Here is a 21623-nt window from a genome sequence, read left to right on the forward strand (position 1 = left end):
GGGGCGTACCTAGGGTAATTGGCACCCGGGGCAGATCCTATTTCTGGCACCCCCCCCCCCCGACAAAGCGTGCAAAGCTTAACACTTAAAAAGGAGCAGGAGCTTCTTTTGAGTGACAGAAGCTCAATTTAAGAAGGTTAGAGTAGTATAGTGGCAGGTTAGGGCAGTATAGGGTATTATAGTGGCAGGCTAGGGCTGCATGAGGTATTATGGTGGCAGGCTAGGGCTGTATAGGGTATTATGGTGGCAGGTTGTGTAGTATAGGGTATTACAGTGGCAGGTATGGGCAGTATAGGGTATTATGTTGGCAGGTTAGGGCTGTATAGGGTATTATGGGGGCAGGTCTGGGCAGTATAGGGTATTATGTTGGCAGGTTAGGGCAGTATAGGGTATTATGGTGGCAGGCTAGGGCTGTACAGGGTATTATGGTAGCAGGTTAGGGTAGTATAGGGTATTATGGGGGCAGGTTAGGGCTGTATAGGGTATATAGTGGCAGGCTAGGGCTGTATAGGGTTTTATAGTGGCAGGTCTGGGCAGTATAGGGTATTATAATGACAGGTTAGGGCAGTATAGGGTATTATGGTGGCAGGTTAGGGCTGCGTAGGGTATTATAGTGGCAGGTTAGGGCAGTATAGGGTATTATAGGGGCGGCAGGTTAGGGCTGTATAGGGTATTATAGGGACAGGTTAGAGGTGTATAGGGTATTATGGGGGCAGGTTAGGGCCATATGGGGTATTATGGAGGCAGGTTAGGGCTGTATAGGGTATTATAGGGGCAATATGGAGGCAGGTTAGGGCTGTATAGGGTATTATAGGGGCAGGTTAGGGCTGTATAGGGTATTATAGGGGCAGGTTAGGGCTGTATAGGGTATTATGGGGGCAGGTTAGGGCTGTATAGGGTATTATAAGGGCAAGTTAGGGCTGTATAGGGTATTATGGGGGCAGATTAGGGCTGTATAGGGTATTATAGGGGCAGGTTAAGGCTGTGTAGGGTATTATAGGAGGCAGGTTAGGGCTGTATACAGTGACAATGTGCTCAGTTACTTACAGCATGCCTGGAGATGCAAACACCCGCAGCTCCTGTGTGCTCTCCTCTTTCTCCTCCTTCAGCTGCAGGATCAGCCAGTGAACGAGTCTTTGGGAGGAGTGGAGGAGGCAGCCACACCCCCGGCTCCGCCCACCAACTCCAGCTGCCTCGGGAGACATTGAAGGTCGTCGAGGGACAGCCTGCCTGATTGGATGACTGGGGAGACAGGCAGCCGCCCTCCCCCGCACCGCTGGGTCCCCTGCCGACTTGATGAATTTCTGCTGGGAAAGTGCAGGGTTGCCCGCTCATTATGACAGCCCTGCTGCGATCTCCTCTCCGGATGACACTGCACACTCCTGGAGTGACACCCCTATAATGTTCGGCACCCGGGGCGGACTGCCCCCCCCCGCCCTCCCCTCTTGGTACGCCATTGGCGCCGCACACTGCATCAAATTAGTCTGCATGGCTGTCGTCCCAGAAGGAAGCCTCTTCTAAAGATGATGCACAAGAAAGCACGCAAACAGTTTGCTGAAGACAAGCAGACTAAGGACATTGATTACTGGAACCATATCCTGTGGTCTGATGAGACCAAGATAAACTTATTTGGTTCAGATGGTGTCAAGCGTGTGTGTTGGCAACCAGGTGAGGAGTACAAAGACAAATGTGTCTTGCCTACAGTCAAGCATGGTGGTGGGAGTGTCATGGTCTGGGGCTGCATGAGTCCTGCTGCCACTGGGGAACTACAGTTCATTGAGGGAACCACGAATGCCAACATGTACTGTGACATACTGAAGCAGAGCATGATCCCCTCCTTTCGGAGACTGGGCTGCAGGGCAGTATTCCAACATGATAACGACCCCAGACACACTTCCAAGACCACCACTGCCTTGCTAAAGAAGCTGAGGGTAAAGGTGATGGACTGGCCAAACATGTCTCCAGACCTAAACCCTATTGAGCATCTGTGGGCATCCTCAAACAGAAGGTGGAGGAGCGCAAGTTTTTTAACATCCACCAGCTCTGTGATGTCATTATGGAGGAGTGGAAGAGGACTCCAGTAGCAACCTGTGAAGCTCTGGTGAACTCCATGCCCAAATGGGTTAAGGCAGTGCTGGAAAATAATGGTGGCCACACAAAATATTGACAATTTGGGCCCAATTTGGACATTTTCACTTAGGGGTGTACTCATTTTTGTTGCCAGCGATTTAGACATTAATGGCTGTGTGTTGAGTTATTTTGGGGGACAGCAAATTTACACTGTTATACAAGCTGTACACTCTCTACTTTACATTGTAGCAAAGTGTAATTCCTCAGTGTTGTTACATGGAAAGATATAATTAAATATGTACTAAAATGTTAGGGGTGTACTCACATTTGTGAGATACTGTACGTGAGAAAAGCCTTTATATCAGTAGGGATGAGCAAATCTGCCTGGGTTTGATTTGAGCGTGGTTCATTGAATCCTGCTTCATATCTGCAAAACCCAAATGTAACATCCATCGCCATTGAAGTCTATGGAGTGGGGGGGGGGGGATCTTAATACTAATTTCTGGCCATTTTCAAAGCTAATAGGCAAACTATTGTAAAAAAAAAAAAAAAAAAAAATTAAAAAAATAAAGGACATGGGAAGATGAGCACTGCCATAGGGCACATTTGACAAAGCAAGCATTTAAAAAAATATTGTACAGTGAGCAGAGGGTTCTTTTGATGAGTCGCATGGCAAAAACACAAATCCTTTAAATTACATGCTTGAGGAATGCCTTTAAGATATATATGGTGTTACAAAACAGTAGGGTTTCCATGGACAGTGTCAGCAATGCTGTATTCTGGAATCACATATTCTGAATGTTTAATAGATTTTTTGTATTTAGAATTTAGATTGGCTTTAACACAGCAGCACCATCCCAATCTGATTCATTTTAACTTTTTTTTCTAATCAAGCATTAATCAGCTTAAATTTACCCCTAGAAGTAGCATCTACAGAAGATCTAAAAGCTATGGGAACATTTGCTCTTAAAAAATAAAACGAAAGCCCTTAACCTCATACAAATTGGCCGGTGGCACAATTATTTAATATTTTATTAGCTTCTTTTTTGCAGTACTGTAGAATATATTTTATACGCTTCTTTTTTACAGTACTTCAACTTTTTATTAAAAGTTTAATAAAATGTCAAAGCAGAGTGCCCAAAAACATTTCAGGACTACAACCCCACATTTTCTGAAGCCTCTCCAGGCCTCTACAGTATATCTACTATTATTCCATAAATATAAAAAATATAGACTTCAGGTATGTGTTCACTAGAAACTGGCTAGCGCCAAGACAGTTTGTAAGTACTTCAATAGGCAGCACATAAAAAGACAAGGCAAGTTTATCTTGCAATAAAAATGTGAGTGTATTATCTGAAAGCCAAAACCTACAATAAATACTGCATTGTCCTAAAAGTTTAATAAAATTTCAAAGCAGAGTACATAAAAACATTTCAGAACTACAACCCCACATTTCCAGAAGCCCCTCCTGTCCCTATATCAACTATCATTCCACAAACAGGGCCAGTGCTAGATTATTTTGCGTCCTAAATTCAATAATTTTAGCACCCAAACTCCTAGTTGGGGGATGGAGCCAGGTGGACAGGAGAGGGGGGAGAAGCCAGGTGGAGGGATGGAGCCAGGTGGACAGGAGAGGAAGGTGCACCCAGGTGAGGGGAGGATGGAGCCAGGTGCACCCGGATGGAGGGATGGAGCAAGGTGGACAGGAGAGGGGAGTGCAGCCAGGTGGAGGGATGGAGCAAAGTGGACAGGAGAGGGGGGTGCAGCCAGGTGGGGGGAGGATGGGGCCAAGTGGACAGGAGAGGGAGGTGCAGCCAGGTGGGGGGAAGATGGAGCCGGGTGGACAGGAGAGGGGTTGCAGCCAAGTGGAGGGATGGAGCCAGGTGGACAGGAGAGGGGGCTGCAGCCAGGTGCAGGGAAGATGGAGCCAGGTGGACAGGAGAGGGGGTGCAGCCAGGTGGAGGGAGGATGGAGCCAGGTGGACTGGTGAGGGGGAGTGCAGCCAGGTGGGGGGAGGATGGAGCCAGGTGGACTGGAGAGGGGGGTGCAGCCAGGTGGGGGGAGGATGGAGCCAGTAGGACTGGAGAGGGGGGCAGCCGGATGGGGGGAGGATGGAGCCAGGTGGACTGGAGAGGGGGGTGCAGCCAGGTGGGTGGAGGATGGAGCCAGGTGGACTGGTGAGGGGGGTGCAGCCAGGTGGGGGGAGGATGGAGCCAGGCGGACTGGAGAGGGGGGTGCAGCCAGGTGGAGGGGGTCACACATCATTGATAAGGTCTGGTCCTTCTATGAAAGCCTTCATCCCCAGTGCTCCCCCCACCACCTGACAAGTTCTTACCTTGGAGCACTGACACTTTTTTCCAGCTCCCTCCACATGTCAGGGAGCGGCAGTCTGTGTCACCAGTCTCAAGATTAGGAGATGGGGTCTCCTACAGGCTGTGAGTCACAGCTCACGTACAGGAGATCTCCTCAAGCTGCACCCCTATGTCAGATCAACTGATCACTCAGTTCCTCCCCCGGGCTCCAGCGGCCGGCCACAGAAAGGCTGGGTGAGCAGGGGGGTCGCAGGAGCAGCATAGCTTTGGGCTCCTCCAGGACAAGTGGCCCGCATGTGTTCTATGGCCAGTCTGGACCTGGGTGGATCTATCCTGGGTGTCTCCATCCAAGAAGCCGCTTGCCCTGCTCCTCCAATGGCTGAACATCGCCCAGGGAGGGCAGAGAGCTAACATGGCTGCACAGTTGTCCCTGGCTCTGAGGGAGGCAGTCTGCATGCTCCTTCTCCCTGCACAGCGACTCTGCACCAGCAGCCAGCCAGATGGAGCCATGGAAGCCGCCTACACTCCGCACCGCAACAGCCACCAGGGGGGAACCGATCCTCTAGAGGGAACCCAGCGGCTGTGGCTGCGCCCCTAGGCGGCAGTGCGTCCTAGGAAGCTGCCTAGTTTGCCTAGCAGGAGTTGGGGCGTGTCCATAAATATCCAAAATATAGACTTAAGATATGTGTTTACTAGAAGCTAGGACAGTCCATGAGCACTTGAATAGGCAGCACACAGAAAGAAAAGGCAAGTTTTAACTTGCAATACAAATTTGAGTGTATTATCTGAAAGTCAAAACCTACAAATATTGTACAATAGCTGGACAGTATATAATCAGCTTGGTTATATATAATATAGGTAGAGACAAGTCAGTTTTTATCTTGAAATAAACATTTGTGTATATTATTTTAGAGACAATAGCCAGATTGTACAGTGGCTTGACATTATGTAAGCAGCTTCCCAGATAGCAAGCAATTGTGCTGCAAGTTTGAAAACGACTTGCTAAGCTATTGCTAGACTTAGCAGGCTTCACAAGTTTGTTGCACAATTGCAGCAAGTCCGCAATGCATGACTCCAGATCAACTTTCTTTGCAAATATTCTGCAAGTCTGCTGCAAGTTCTAGTTCAGTTATGTTGTGCAATAGTCATCCCACCACAGAGGTCACTATGACTTGCAGAGATTTTGCTAGAGACTTGCCACGCAAATTTGCTACAAATTGGAAAAGTGTCAACTAGAACTTGTGCTTCATGAAAATGTGCAGCAAGTTAACAGACTTACAATTCAACACTGCCACAAATTTGTGGCAATTTATCCTTGCTATTTGGGTTAGAGGGAGAGACAAGGCAGGATTCATCCTGAAATAAACATTAGAGTGAATTATCATAGAGACAATAACCACAAATATTTTGGAGCACCAGATTGTTCGGCCAGCTTCCAAGCACAATGCAGGATTTACCCTGCAGTCAACATTAGAATTTTTATAGCTGAGGTCCAGCTGCAGAAACACTGGATGGCACTGTTACGGTGTCACCAGAATAGGACAGGTGAGGAAGCAGGAGCTGGTAGTGGTAATTAGTAATAATTTGGGGGGCATATACCAATTGAAATTGTATGTAGCATCAGCAGCATGGATTTTGTAGTCACTGGTTATCCAAGACTGATCAATTTTAATTATTGTGAGCAAGTCCACACTGAAGGGGACAAATCCTACTGCTGCACTGAAGACCCTCTCAGGACAGCACACTAGCTTCAAGCTCCAGCGCATACTGTGCATGCTACAGCCAGTGGCCCAGCCTGGTCACCCAATAGGCCATAGGGTTCATACTTATGAGAGCATCATTCCCAGACCTGATGTGATTGAGACTTTGCCTTTAAGTGCTGACTGCAGCCGGGCCTGACTGCTGCGAGTTAAAAAAAAAAAAAAAAAAAAACATTCTCACTTTATCCATGTATGATTCCTGGGGTTTGGTAGGGGTGAAATGTCCCCGTTGAAGTCCGTCCTATCTCTTCTTTCTCATCACTGCCAGCATACAAACTTCCTCCTCCTTCTATTCCTACTCTGCTGCCTCATTGTATTCTGCATGCTGGTGGAGGGCAGGGATGGCCTTGTAGGCAAAATAATGGTGGTTAGGTACCAACAACTGTGTAGCATTGTCCATAAATGCCCAGTGATTTCACACGCTAGAATAGGTGGAGCTGCAAAGTAGGCAGTTTTGCCAAGCTGGCAGTAAGACAGTGGGCATTGGGATGCTTGGGGACCTTTTTATCTTCTACTCTAGCAGCTGCTGAGGAAACACCTAACTTAGGAAGAAGGCTGCTGCACACGGTGAGGTTGGTTTAGGAGAATTCTGCGAAGGTTCAAGCCTTTGTTTGACCCTCCTCAGTTTGTCTTGTGAACCTCTTCCCTACTTGATATGGCATATACTAAGCCTCTGAAAGGCCACAAATCTTGCAGCAAATACAGCAGGAGAATGTTGTGGAAGGGGAGGAGGAGAGCAGGCCTTTTGCTGCTGACTAAGGCCCCTTTCACACTGGGGCGGTGGGTGTGTCGGCAGTAAAGCGCCGCTATTTTTAGCGGCACTTTACCGTCAATTTCGCGGTGCTATTCGAGAAAGGGTTAAAACCACCGCAAAGCGCTGCTATGTTAAAAAAAACAAAGTCTTTTAACCACTTGCTTACTGGGTACTTAAATCCCCCTCCTGCCCAGACCAGTTTTTAGCTTTCAGTGCTGTCGCACTTTGAATGACAATTGTGCGGTCATACAACACTGTGACCAAATGAAATTTTTATCATTTTTTTCCCACAAATAAAGCTTTCTTTTGGTGGTATTTAATCACAGCTGGGATTTTTATTTTTTGCTAAACAAACAAAAAAAAATGGAAAATTTTGAAAAAAAAAAATCATGTTTCATAGTTTGTTATAAAATTTTGCAAACAGGTAATTTTTCTCCTTCATTGATAAGCGCTGATGAGGCTGCACTGATGGGCACGGATAGGCACATTTAAGGTGGCACTGATAGGCACAGATAAGGTGGTACTAATGGGGACAGATAAGGCGGCACTGATGGCCACTGATGGGCCCTGATGGGTGGCACTGATGGGCACTGATAGGTACCACTGATGGGCGGCACTGATGGGCACTGGTAGGTGACACTGATGGGCACTGGTAGGTGGCACTGATGGGCACTGGTAGGTGACACTCTGGGCACTGATGAGTGGCACTGTAGGCACTGATGCGTGGCACTGTGGGCACTGATGGGTGGCACTGGTGGGCACTGCTAGGTGGCACTGGCAGGGGGCACAGGTGGGCACTGGTGATCTGGCGGCAGATTTCCGTGATCGGGACTGATGTCCCTCTCACGGCCGCCGGTGATCACCTTTTTTTTCCTCCTCACGCTGTCAGCGCGAGGAGAAAAAATAGCCGATTACCGACTCTGTTGATGTCACATGTTCAGCTGTCATTGGCTGACATCTGATCATGTGGTAAGGGGTCGGGATCGACCCCTTACTCTGATCTGTGATCAGGCGAGTCTCATAGACTCGCTGATCCCAGAGCGCGCCGCACGCACCCTGCAGGGGGCGTGCAGGCCGCTCGTGCCTGGACTACGTCAATAGACATAGTCCTGGCAAAGCAGGTCCGTGCTGTAGCCCTCATTCGGCTATAGTGCAGATCTCTAGTGGTTAAACATTAGCAGCGCTTAAGAAGTTCATATGTGAAATAAAATACAAATAAAGATGAAAAGTTCCACTTGTGTCTTAATTGTGTACAGCAGGGTGTGGGGTGGTAGCTGATCCGTTTATAAAGAATGTTGAACACCAACTCTCTGCTGATCAAAATCCCAGATAAATCCTTCACCACATTGCTTTTATGGGAATCCCCTATAGCAGTGGTTCTCAACTCCGGTCCTCAGGACCCACTAACAGGCCAGAATTTAAGTATTACCTTGGGGAGATGCAGACTAGAATACTGCAATCACTGAGCAGCAAATGATATCACCTGTGATGTATTTCAGTTATCTTGCAAACCTGGCCTGTTAGTGGGTCCTGAGGACAGGAGTTGAGAACCACTGCCCTATAGGTAATTCACTAGAAGGTGATGGGTTAACAGCGTGCCTTTAACTGGTTTAATATCGACGGACTTAGTTCACTCAAATAGGACTGAATCCGTGAATGGATTTGGATAGCTGTCAGCGCACTCTGCATACTTCCATCTAAATTAAGCTCATAACGAGCAAAGAAATAGAAGTGCCCATAGCGTTATCCAGTAAATTAAAATACTTTTATTTAAAAAACAAAGTGATCCCATATAGATGTACACTTACAATGTATAAAAATAATATAAGCATGTATCATAGATCAATAATAAATGATACACTATAAACTCGCCCTCACCAATAGTGTAATCAAATAGCAGCGCTAAAAATACTAAAAAGATCTAAAAGAAAAAAAAAAAAAAAAAATCATATATATATATATATATATATACGTGAATTACTAAATGTGATACCTAAATTAACAGCTGTTTGTTGACAGCACTAAATAAATAAGTGTTTCTAATAAACAGACATAGTGTGACCCATCTGTGTAATAATCTTATATCTAAAGAAAAAATGTTCAACATATAAAGTCCAAAAATTGAGTGAAACGTAGTGAGTAATGGTGATAATATCAAATATATGATCTTCAGTGATAATATCTTCCACCACACCGCTGTGATTGTGACTTCCACTCCCCTTCAGTGAGTAAACTCACCAGCTCTTTTTGCCTTACACTCTCGTGTTCGGCTCACAGGCTTTTCCCACACAGTAGGGGGCAAAGTGATAACCTCCAATCAATCCCCGTTTAGTTATCCAGAGTTTATATGCAAACGCTCTCTCCACATGAAAGAAAGGAAAAGCGATCCAATAGTGCAGTAACGCAACAAACTTTAATAAAAAATGACACTCTCCTCCACCATTGAACTCACATTTCACAAATTTCAATCAAGCGAATAGGCACAGCAATCATGGTCATCACCAACAACACTTCAAATGGTAAACTGGACATATGGTGGTCACGGCGGACCCAGGTAATCTATTGGACGGTGACACTCTCACCCGTTCCCTGGAGTCTCCCGTAGCCGGAGGACTTATTCATGGGAATCCCATGAATAAGTCCTCCGTGACGAAACATGTCGGGGGCGTGGCTATACGGCAATCGAAGAAGTTTGACGTAGGACGCTGTGACAGGGAGCGCCATACGAGTGAGCGGGGAAGCGGCTACGGGAGACTCCAGGGAACGGGTGAGAGTGTCACCGTCCAATAGATTACCTGGGTCCGCCGTGACCACCATATGTCCAGTTTACCGTTTGAAGTGTTGTTGGTGATGACCATGATTGCTGTGCCTATTCGCTTGATTGAAATTTGTGAAATGTGAGTTCAATGGTGGAGGAGAGTGTCATTTTTTATTAAAGTTTGTTGCGTTACTGCACTATTGGATCGCTTTTCCTTTCTTTCATGTGGAGAGAGCGTTTGCATATAAACTCTGGATAACTAAACGGGGATTGATTGGAGGTTATCACTTTGCCCCCTACTGTGTGGGAAAAGCCTGTGAGCCGAACACGAGAGTGTAAGGCAAAAAGAGCTGGTGAGTTTACTCACTGAAGGGGAGTGGAAGTCACAATCACAGCGGTGTGGTGGAAGATATTATCACTGAAGATCATATATTTGATATTATCACCATTACTCACTACGTTTCACTCAATTTTTGGACTTTATATGTTGAACATTTTTTCTTTAGATATAAGATTATTACACAGATGGGTCACACTATGTCTGTTTATTAGAAACACTTATTTATTTAGTGCTGTCAACAAACAGCTGTTAATTTAGGTATCACATTTAGTAATCACGTATATATATATATAATTATTTTTTTTTTTCTTTTAGATCTTTTTAGTATTTTTAGCGCTGCTATTTGATTACACTATTGGTGAGGGCGAGTTTATAGTGTATCATTTATTATTGATTTACATGATTTTGTATCATTAAGTGGCTGCTTAGAGTGAGGGGCTAGTCCCATGAGCGCAGTGTTTGGCACATAGAAAGGGGCGGATTACCTGTGTACCATATCAGTAATGTATCATAGATCGTTGAGTCCCGATATACCGTATTACCACTGAGAGCGGTATTCCCGGGTAAGGTATCACAGAAGATCAACGGCGTGGGTAGCTGTATGGTCATGCCCTGACGCGCGTTTCCTCAATGCTTTCGTCAGGAGGAGGGGTAGACGGAGGAGGAAGAGGTCAGATTACCATACAAGGCTACTTCCATGGCCTATGGCTTTAGTTTTTTCCCTGCACCTATGCCTCCAGTGCCCTGACTATAAAACAATAAATAAATATTAAGAAAAAAACACAACTGGCTACTGAGTGCCTGGCAGAGGAATTGCAGACTTGTCTGGACATTGCTGTGTGCAGCTCAACCACAGCATCAACACCAAAAATTACAGAAAAAAAATACAAATAAACATATAAATACATATAAAAAATAATAAAATCTTTTTTTGGAAAAAATGCATGTAATGTCTTTAACTTAAAGGGGGATTAACTGTTCATATAATGTGCATATGTTCACTATACAGTATTTCTATTTAATGTTACTTTTGCTTTGTTTAAAGTGCTTGTAAACAATCACCTTGTAAAACAATCCAATAAAAATGAAAGGCAAAACATTTTTGTATTGATATAAAAATACATTATAAATAACCCCCCCCCCCTTCTTATAAGTGATCACATTTCCTCTGTTCTCAGCTGCATAAAATCTGGGGGGAAAAGAAGCAACAGTACAGTGAATGGCTGTGCAGGGGAGGCATGTTAGGACAAGTTTGATTATTGGAGGAGACATCTAGAGAACTGACCATGGTGTGTTCTCCTGCTTTGTGTAGTCAGTTTTTAATAGGAAAGCAGAGAGACTGGAAGAAACACCAGGAATTTCACACAAAGAAAGCAATACAAAGAGAACAGGATACTTTCTCATACAAGTACATGGTACGACAACCACATCTCAGGAATATGAAATGTTGGGGTAACAAACACTTTAATGTCTTCAGTGGCAGTGATATCACCCTGCTCCTTTGTTATATCAGCTATCACCCGCCGGACCTGTCATTTAGTGGGAAGGGATGGAACAGGCGTGTGTAGAGAGGGAGCAATTTTTCTTTCGACTGGTTGTTGAGTGTCAGGCATAATGATTGACATGGATCTACATCGCTGGATCACGATTGACATTGTGCGACCTTTTGTTTTGTTAAAGGACTTGTCAGAAACTGTGTGTTTTTATTGACATTTTTTGTGAATGGGTACTATGGCCCCACAATCACCCAGCCTGGGCTGAGGAACTAGTATGGATTTTGAGGGGCCACATGCTTTTTTTCTTCATTTTTGTATGGGTACTATGGCCCCACAATCACCCAGCCTGGGCTGTTGGAAAGAGTTACTTATCCTCATGAACATGAAGACAAGGTACTTTGCTAAAAGGGTGCCTGGGCTTGAGGAACATGTGGTCTAGTATGGTTCAGGAAGGGGCGGGGGGTGCATGCTTGTCCTCTTGTTTCTTGGCTTGCCAGCCTGCATGCTTGGATGAGGAACTGGTATGGATTTTTGAGTGGCCACATGCTTTTTTTTCTTCATTTTTGCATGGGGTCCCCCTTAAAGTTCATACAAGACCTAACAGGCCCCCACGTCATTTTGTTTTAAAACTATTCCGGCTCAATTGCTTACATGTGAATAGAGCTGGTGACATCACTGACTGTTGAAGAATAACTCAACTTTTCCTAAGAAAAAAAACAATCCTCTCTGGGTGATCAATGTACATTGCAAGGATTTTAACAAGCTTTTGCAAAGTCCTAACTGTTTCTGCTCTGAAGGAAAAGCTGTTTGTTGAGTCTAAATTGTCATCAGAATCTAAATGGGAGTGACATTTTCATTATTAGCCAGCTGATGCACTTGCAGTGTTATAATGAAGAAAGTTGCAAGGTCTGGAAACCTTTAGAAGTGATTAATCCTGTGGGAGAATCTCACCCAAATTTTTGTTGCAGTGGATGCCTAAAATCTGACTTGTATCTTTGTTCAAATTTTTTGGGAAAATCACACAAGTGGCCAATCACACATGCAGGAAATGACATTTGTAAGGTTGTTCTGTACACCAATGGTTAAACTGCTATTTCTGTTCATAAACTTTTTTATTGATTACAAAATTGTGGTACAAACTGTATGATATCATATATCGAAAAAAATGCATTATAAAAAAGTCCAACCTATGTGTGATTATGTGTCAGTATTACATTGTATATCCCTGTATGTTGCGGTCATTCAGGTGCTTATCTAATAGTTTCTTGAAGCTATCAATGCTCCCCGCTGAGACCACCGCCTGTGGAAGGGAATTCCACATCCTTGCCGCTCTTACAGTAAAGAACCCTCTACGTAGTTTAAAGTTAAACCTCTTTTCTTCTAATTTTAATGAGTGGCCACGAGTCTTGTTAAACTCTCTTCTGCAAAAAAGTTTTATTTCTATTGTAGGGTCACCAGTACGGTATTTGTATATTGAAATCATATCCCTTCTCAAGCTTCTCTTCTCCAGAGAGAATACGTTCAGTGCTCACAACCTTTCCTCATAACTAATATCCCCCAGACGCTTTATTAGCTTTGTTGCCCTTCTTTGTACTCGCTCCATTTCCAGTACATCCTTCCTGAGGACTGGTGCCCAGAACTGGACAGCATACTCTAGGTGCGGCCGGACCAGAGTCTTGTAGAGTGGGAGAATTATCATTTTATCTCTGGAGTTGATACCCTTTTTAATGCATGCCAGTATTCTGTTTGCTTTGTTAGCAGCAGCTTGGCATTGCGTGCCATTGCTGAGCCTATCATCTACTAGGACCCCCAGGTCCTTTTCCATCCTAGATTCCCCAGAGGTTCTCCCCCCAGTGTATAGATTGCATTCATATTTTTGCCACCCAAATGCATTATTTTACATTTTTCTACATTGAACCTCATTTGCCATGTAGTTGCCCACCCCATTAATTTGTTCAGATCTTTTTGCAAGGTTTCCACATCCTGCGGAGAAGTTATTGCCCTGCTTAGCTTAGTATCGTCTGCAAATACAGAGATTGAACTGTTTATCCCATCCTCCAGATCGTTTATGAACAAATTAAATAGGATTGGTCCCAGCACAGAACCCTGGGGAACCCCACTACCCACCCCTGACCATTCCGAGTACTCCCCATTTATCACCACCCTCTGAACACGCCCTTGTAGCCAGTTTTCAATCCATGTACTCACCCTATGGTCCATGTCAACGGACCTTATTTTGTACAGTAAACGTTTATGGGGAACTGTGTCAAATGCTTTTGCAAAATCCAGATACACCACGTCTACGGGCCTTCCTTTATCTAGATGGCAACTCACCTCCTCATAGAAGGTTAGTAGATTGGTTTGGCAAGAACGAGTCTTCATGAATCCATGCTGATTACTGCTAATGATACTGTTCTTATTACTAAAATCTTGTATATAGTCCCTTATCATCCCCTCCAAGAGTTTACATACTATTGTTGTTAGGCTAACTGGTCTTTAATTCCCAGGGATGTATTTTGGGCCCTTTTTAAATATTGGTGCTACATTGGCTTTTTTCCAATCAGCTGGTACCATTCCAGTCAGTAGACTGTCTGTAAAAATTAGGAACAACGGTCTGGCAATCACTTGACTGAGTTCCCTAAGTACCCTCGGATGCAAGCCATCTGGTCCCGGTGATTTATTAATGTTAAGTTTCTCAAGTCTAATTTTAATTCTGTCCTCTGTTAACCATGGAGGTGCTTCCTGTGTTGTGTCATGAGTATAAACACTGCAGTTTTGGTTACTGAAGCCCCCAGATTCACTCGTGAAGACTGAGGAGAAGAATAAATTCAATACCTTCACCATCTCCCCATCCTTTGTAACCAGATGTCCTTCCTCATTCTTTATGGGGCCAATATGGTCTGTCCTCCCTTTTTTACTGTTTACATACTTAAAGAATTTCTTGGGATTTTTTTTGCTCTCCTCCGCTGTGTGTCATTCATGTTCTATCTTAGCTGTCCTAATTGCACCCTTACATTTCTTGTTGCATTCTTTATAAAGTCTGAATGCTGAGGATCATCCCTCAACCTTGTATTTTTTGAAGGCCTTCTCCTTAGCTTTTATATGCATTTTTACATTGGAGTTAAGCCATCCAGGACTTTTGTTCGCTCTTTTAAATTTATTACCCAATGGGATACATTGGCTAATGCCCTTATTTAATATGCTCTTAAAGCAAACCCATCTCTCCTCCGTATTCTTTGTTCCTAATTTTTTATCCCAATTTATGTCTTTTAGCAAGGTTAGTAGTTTAGGGAAGTTGGCTCTTTTGAAATTCAGTGTCTTTGTATTCCCTTTATGTTTCCGATTTGTGTGATTTATACTGAAACTAATTGACCTGTGATCGCTGTTACCTAAATTGCCCCGTATTTCCACATCCGTGATCAGGTCTGTATTGTTGCTAATCAGTAGATCCAGTAATGTTTTATTTCTAGATGGTGCGTCTACCATCTGACCCATAAAGTTGTCCTGCAAGACATTAAGGAACTGGCGAGCCTTAAATGAATGCACGGTTCCATCTGCCCAGTCTGGATAATTAAAATCCCCCATTATGATAACACTTCCCATCCTTGCTGCTAATCCAAATTGTGATAGGAGATCTGTCTCCACTATAGCATACTCCCAGTATTATTTTCCCCTTAGCTTCATCCCTTTGGAGCTCTACCCATAAGGATTCCACCTCCTCCCTAGCTCCCTCAGTGATGTCATCTCTCACATACATTATTCTTGATATATAGGCATACCCCTCCCCCTTTTTTACCCTCTCTATCCTTGCAGTAAAGGGTATACCCTTGAATGTTTGCCAGCCAATCATGAGAGCTGTTGAACCAGGTCTCTGAAATTCCCACAAAATCCAAATCCTCCTAGGACAACAGTATCTCTAGTTCACCCATCTTGTCCGCCATGCTCCTGGCATTGGTGAACATGCCACATAGTTTAGACCGGTCGCATATTGTCCTAGTATTGGGTGTTTCGAGATTGCAACTAAGACTTGCTACTATACTTACCTTGTGTTTTTGTGCTTTGGTCAACCTACCACTAATGCCCCCAATACTACCCTCTGGAATATCTTCCGCGCTGACTATCTCTACCTCTAGACCCTCCCCTCCATCCCCTTGTTTAAAAACCCCTCTAACTTTTTGGCCATCTTCATTCCCAGCAGATCTGCACCCTCCTCATTTAGGTGCAGTCCGTCCCTTCTATAGTTCCGGTTATTGACTGAGAAGTCGGCGCAGTCCTCCAGGAACCCAAACCCCTCCTTACTACACCAGCTCTTCAGCCACTTGTTTACTTCCCTAATCTCCCTCTGCCTTTCTGGTGTGGCTTGATGTACTGGTAGTATTCTTGAGAATACTACCTTGGAGGTTTTAACTTACCACTTGGACCAGTTCCACTTGGACAGAGTACCAACAGCCTCACAAATTAGCAGGCTCACTATGAGTCCTACACAAGGTTATATAGGCCTCAAGCACATGTGAGCAATTAACCACTCCCCTTAATTGGTAGTCTGAAGGAACCAAAGAAAAAAAACTGTTTAAAAAGTGACAGAAAAAGGTGATTGAAAAGCTAAAAGGAAAAGCCCCAAAAATGCAACCCAACAATCAAAAAGCAAGACTTGTTCACTCTCCACTCAAGGTCCCCCCTCTGGTTTTAACTCACAACTTAAATCAGTTCCACTTGCACAGAGTTCCAACAGCCTCACAAATGAGCAGGTCAATGTGTTACATTAAGTATTAGAAGTACAGTACTGAGGTTGACTATAAACTGCTATTTCTGTAAGCAGTCGACAGAAAATAAAATTATTATTATATAGGATTTATAAAGAACCAACAGTTTGTGCAGCACTTTACAACATGAAGGCAGACAGTGCAGTTACAATACAAAAAAATAAAAAAAATATTACTTTTCATTCTTCTTAATTGTGTGTGAATGATTTATTATTTACTAGCACTATATCGAAAGACAAAAACTGAATCTGTGTAGTTCATTTTTTTTTATTTACACTTTACATAGGTGTATAATCTGGCTGTTTTTGTAACTGCCATTACAATATGTAAACAAATTAAAAAATTATTATATTAGATTGACACCATGATGAAGCTTAAGACCTTCCATGGCATCCCCAATCACTACTGTATTGATGAGGCTGCACTGATGGGCAATCGTGAGGCTGCAGATGGGCACTGATCAGGCTGCATTGATGGGCAATGGTGAGGCTGCAGATGGGCACAGACCCTTATTTTACTTCAAAGTTCTTTATTTAACATTTAAGTTTTTTTCCTGAAACATCCCTCTTAAAATTAGGGTGCGCGTTATACACCGATAAATACGGTAAATCTAAACATGAATTTACCCTTAAAGACCTGAATGCAAAGTATATTTCTATCATTCCTCACTATTCTAGAATAGGGATGAGCTCCGGCGTGTTCGCATGGCGCACGTGCCGAGCCCGCCAGGAAGTCGGCACGGGGCAGCGCTAATCACAAGCAGTGAGACATTTCCCGATGTGCGGCTGCAGAGATCGGGAAATGTCTCCCTGCCTGTGATTAGCGCTGCGCCGTGCCGACTTCCTGGCGGGCTCGGCACGTGCGCCATGCGAACACGCCGGAGCTCATCCTTATTCTAGAAGAATGATTCAAACTTCCATGGCACACAGTTTAGGATTTACAGTGCCTTGCAAAAGTATTCACTCCCCTTGGCATATTTCGTGTTTTGTTGCCTCACAACCTGGAATTAACATGGATTGTTTGAGGATTTGTATGATTTAATTTACAGAACATGCCCACAACTTTGAAGATGTTTTTTTTTTATTGTGAAGTAAACAACAAATAGGACAAAATAACAGAAAAAGTCAATGTGCATAACTATTCACCGCCCTAAAGTCAATACTTTGTAGAGCCACCTTTTGCGGCTATCACAGCTCCAAGTCGCTGTGGATAAGTCTCTATGAGCTTGCCACATCTTACCACTGGGAATTTTGCCCATTCCTCCTTGCAAAACTGCTCTGGCTCCTTCAAGTTGGATGGTTTGCACTTGTGAACAGCAATCTTTAAGTCTGACCACAGATTTTCTATTGGATTGAGGTTTGGGCTTTGTCTAGGCCATTCCAACACATTTACATGTTTCCCCTAAACCACCCAAGTGTTGCTTTAGCAGTGTGTTTGGGGTCATTGTCCTGCTGGAAGGTGAACCTCTGTCCTAGCCTCAAATCACACACAGAGTAGTACAGGTTTTGCTCAAGAATGTCCCTGTATTTAGCACCATCCATCCTTCTCTCAACTCTGACCAGTTTCCCAGTCCCGACTGCTAAAGAACATCCCCACAGCACGATGCTGCCACCACCATGTTTCACTGTGGGGATGGTGTTCTTTGGGTGATGTGATGTGTTTGGTTTGCGCCAGACATAGCGTTTTCTTTGATGGCCAAAAAGTTCAATTTTAGTCTCATCAGACAAGAGCACCTTCCTCTTGGTTATGATAGATTTGATGGTGCTCCTAGGGATCATCAAAGATTTGGATATTTTTTTATAACCTAACCCTGACTTGTACTTCTCAACAACATTGTCCCTTACTTGTTTGGAGAGCTCCTTGGTCTTCATGGCAGTGTTTGGTTAGTGGTGTCTCTTGCTTAGGTGTTGCAGCCTCTGGGGCCTTTCAAAAAGGTGTGTATATGTAATGACAGATCATCATTTCACTAATTATGTGACTTCTGAGTAAGTCGGAGTTCAGGTAATTGGTTGCACCAGAGCTTTTTATGGGCTTCATAATAAAGGGGTGAATACATACGCACATGCCAATTATCAGTTTTTTATTTCTGAAAAATAGTTTTATGTATATATTTTTCTAATTTTACTTCACCAACTTAGACTATTGTGTTCTGATCCATCACATATAATTCAGAGTAAAAAAACATTGAGCTAAAGGCTGTAATGTAACAAAATAGGTAAAAAGCCAAAGGGGTGAATACTTTCGCAAGGTACTGTACATTACAGCGTTTCAAGGAGAACATTCTCTGAATTGAAGAGGGGGCTCCTTATTTGGTCCATCATACTATTACATTGTTAGCTTTTCCATTACTTTGTACTCCTCCCTCCTGTATACCTGAGTGATGAATAGTTCTTTCACTTAAAACCGCTAATGTATTTGATGAAAATGAATTCAAATTGATATGTGAAAGGCATTCAGCTTTTTGGTTCTATTGCTATAAATCTATCTTTTCATGTCTGTGCTATTCAAAGCATATACGGATGCACTGTAGAAAGAAGTTGGCATGCAACCTGTAAATAATGCCAGTAATTATCTCTAGGAAGGTCACAGATGACCAGAAAACAAACAGGGACCTTCTACTTTCTCATCTCCTATTCCTGAGAGCTTTGTGCCTGATTTTCAGGTTTAGTTCAGTGTGACCTTGGAATCCTGTAGAAAGAACTCTCCACCCCTTCCTATATATTTGTATAAAACTCTGTATTGCCATAGCAGCATTCACGTAAAGCAACATGGAGGCAGGCATTCTGATCTGCAGTTTACAAACAAGACATTGCTTACTGAAGCACCTATTGGGTAAAGATAATTTCTCAGAGAGCTTAATCTACATACATAAATTAATATATTCAATGATTGATGGGTGACAATAATTCAAATGATCATAAACCCTTATTATTGAGCAAATCAGTGGGACAACTCTACTCCAGACCTCCCTAATTTCTGCTACTTCTGACCCTGGGTGTTTGCTGGTCACTCAACTCATTGCAGCTTCACTGATCCACATTATCAAATGTATAATTCTATCACCAGGCTATGATCCTATGTTATTCTTTATCAAAAATTAATTTATACCAAATAGTCATTACCAGAACATTGCGAATGGAACCTTAATGTACCATAGCTCACCCCAATGCACTATGGGTGTTGCAGTGTGTTGCAGAAAACTGCATGTCCTGAATTCTCATACTTTAAGGTGTTACAACCCACTTGATTTTAATTGCTGGCCTAATCCAGCCAATGCATGCCTTGTGATCAGGTGTAAATGAGGCCCTAACAGTCCATGTACAACTTGTGTGGGCTCATCCCACTGACGCATTCCACACTTGCTGTTTTTTCTTTGACTGTATTCAGTAGCAGTATCAACACCAGGGCCACATTAATAGCATCAAGTAATGGGCAAAGTAATGCTATGGGGCCCCTACAAGCCTGCTCCAATTTATGCACCTACTCTCAAGAATTAAAGTACAATATTTTCTACTTTGCAGCATGTCATTTGCTACTGTCCCCTGCCACCAGATTCAGCATGTTACTTGCCACCTGTCCCCTGTCATCAGATGCAGTATGTTACTTGCTACCCATCCCCTGCCACCAGATGCAGCGTGTCACTTGCCATGTCCCCTGCCTCCAGATTCAGCTTGTCACTTGCCACCTGTCCCCTGCCTCCAGATTCAGCGTGTCACTTGCCACCCGACACCTGTCACCAGATTCAGCATGTTACTTGCCACCGTCACCTGCCTCCAGATTCAGCTTGTCACTTGCCACCCATTCCCTGCCACCAGATGCAGCGTGTCACTTGCCATGTCCCCTGGCACCAGATTCAGAGTGTCACTTGCCACCCATAGCCTGGCTCTCTCTCTCTCCCCTTCAGCTGGGCATGCTGAGGGCTGCAGTTTCCCTCTTAGGGTTGCTGGGGCTTACCAGTCATCGGGACTACATGTCCCATGATCCTCCTTTGTGCTCCTTTTTTATTTATTTTGACCTGGCCAATAGGAAGGAGAGGGCTTCGCTCCTGAGTACAGCAGCATGAGGAGGAGAGGGGGGGAAGCCCGCAGCTGCTCTCTCTAGACAGAGACACAGCCACTCTCCCCACTGCTGACAGAAGAGGGGATAGGCAGGAAATAGAGAACTCTTCTGACAGTGGCGGCTCGAGGGGGGGTGGCAGCACAGTTTCTTCTCCTCGGACCCGCTCGCTGTCAGTGCTCCTATTTGCCTGCTGGCGGGGAGAGCAAATGGGAGGGGATACATGACATTTAAACTTCAAGGCCCCCCCCTCTGCCTTAGCTCGTGGCGCCCAGGTGCGGTGCACCTGACCCAGATCATCCCTGCCTGGCTGGGTGGCATGTGTAGGGGGACACAGTCACTCAGAGAGACTCAGGAGAGGTGGTGAAAGCCCAGCTGGCAGGCGGAACCAAAGATGCCGCTGCCAGCTGGACTGCCTGTGCCCGCTCAGCCCGACTCCCTTGCCCCACTGCAAGTGCTATTTGTCTGGCTCTGATGGAGCCCCATATGAACCTGGGGGCCCCTGGCAGTGCCCAGGGGTGCCCACTCAGTAAGACGGCCCTGATCAACACTGAAGGTTAAAGTGGTTCTAAAGCCTGAAGGTTTTTTGTTTACCTTAATGCATTTTCTGCATTAAGGTAAAAAATCTTCAGTGTGCTACTCCCCCCAGCCACCCCTTATACCAGAGGTGGGGGACTTAAGTCACATGACTTGACTTAAGTCAGACTTAAGTCACCTGTTTGAGGACTTGCGACTTGCTTGACAAAATTAAATAAATGACTCGACTTGACTTTGACTTGTCACTAATGACTTGCGACTTGACTTTGACTTGGGCTATTTGACTTGCAATGACTTGGCACCACCCCCCCCCGAAAATATTACCCACACACTCCACCCACCACCGCCTCTGAGCCAATCAGCATTTGCCAAATGCCATTGGAGCTGTTCAGGGTAGCGGTAAGAGTTATGTCAGTCCCTGCATCAAGCGCACCTGTTGAACGTGTGTTCAGCCATGGTGGGGTGATAATGCGACCCCATCGCTCACAACTGAGCGAGAAAGTACTTTCCAATTTAATTTTTTGCAAATGCAATGCATTTTAAGTGGCTATTCTCATCACCATTCAAGTGTCCAGATGTTGGCATTGTGTCAAGTTCAAACTTTGAGCTTAGTTATTTTCCCCCTCAGCAAGGACTACATTTTTTCAGGCTTATTGGCCATTTAATTGCTGAGTGTTCTGCTCCTTGTCTGCTGTTTGGGCATTTAAAGTGTTTCTTTAATATGCCAAGAAAAAAGCACTAAGAAGTTTTGTTAATGTTGAAAATAAAACAAAACCT

Source organism: Aquarana catesbeiana, linkage group LG02 (assembly GCF_042186555.1).
Source record: "Aquarana catesbeiana isolate 2022-GZ linkage group LG02, ASM4218655v1, whole genome shotgun sequence".
Taxonomy (NCBI): domain Eukaryota; kingdom Metazoa; phylum Chordata; class Amphibia; order Anura; family Ranidae; genus Aquarana; species Aquarana catesbeiana.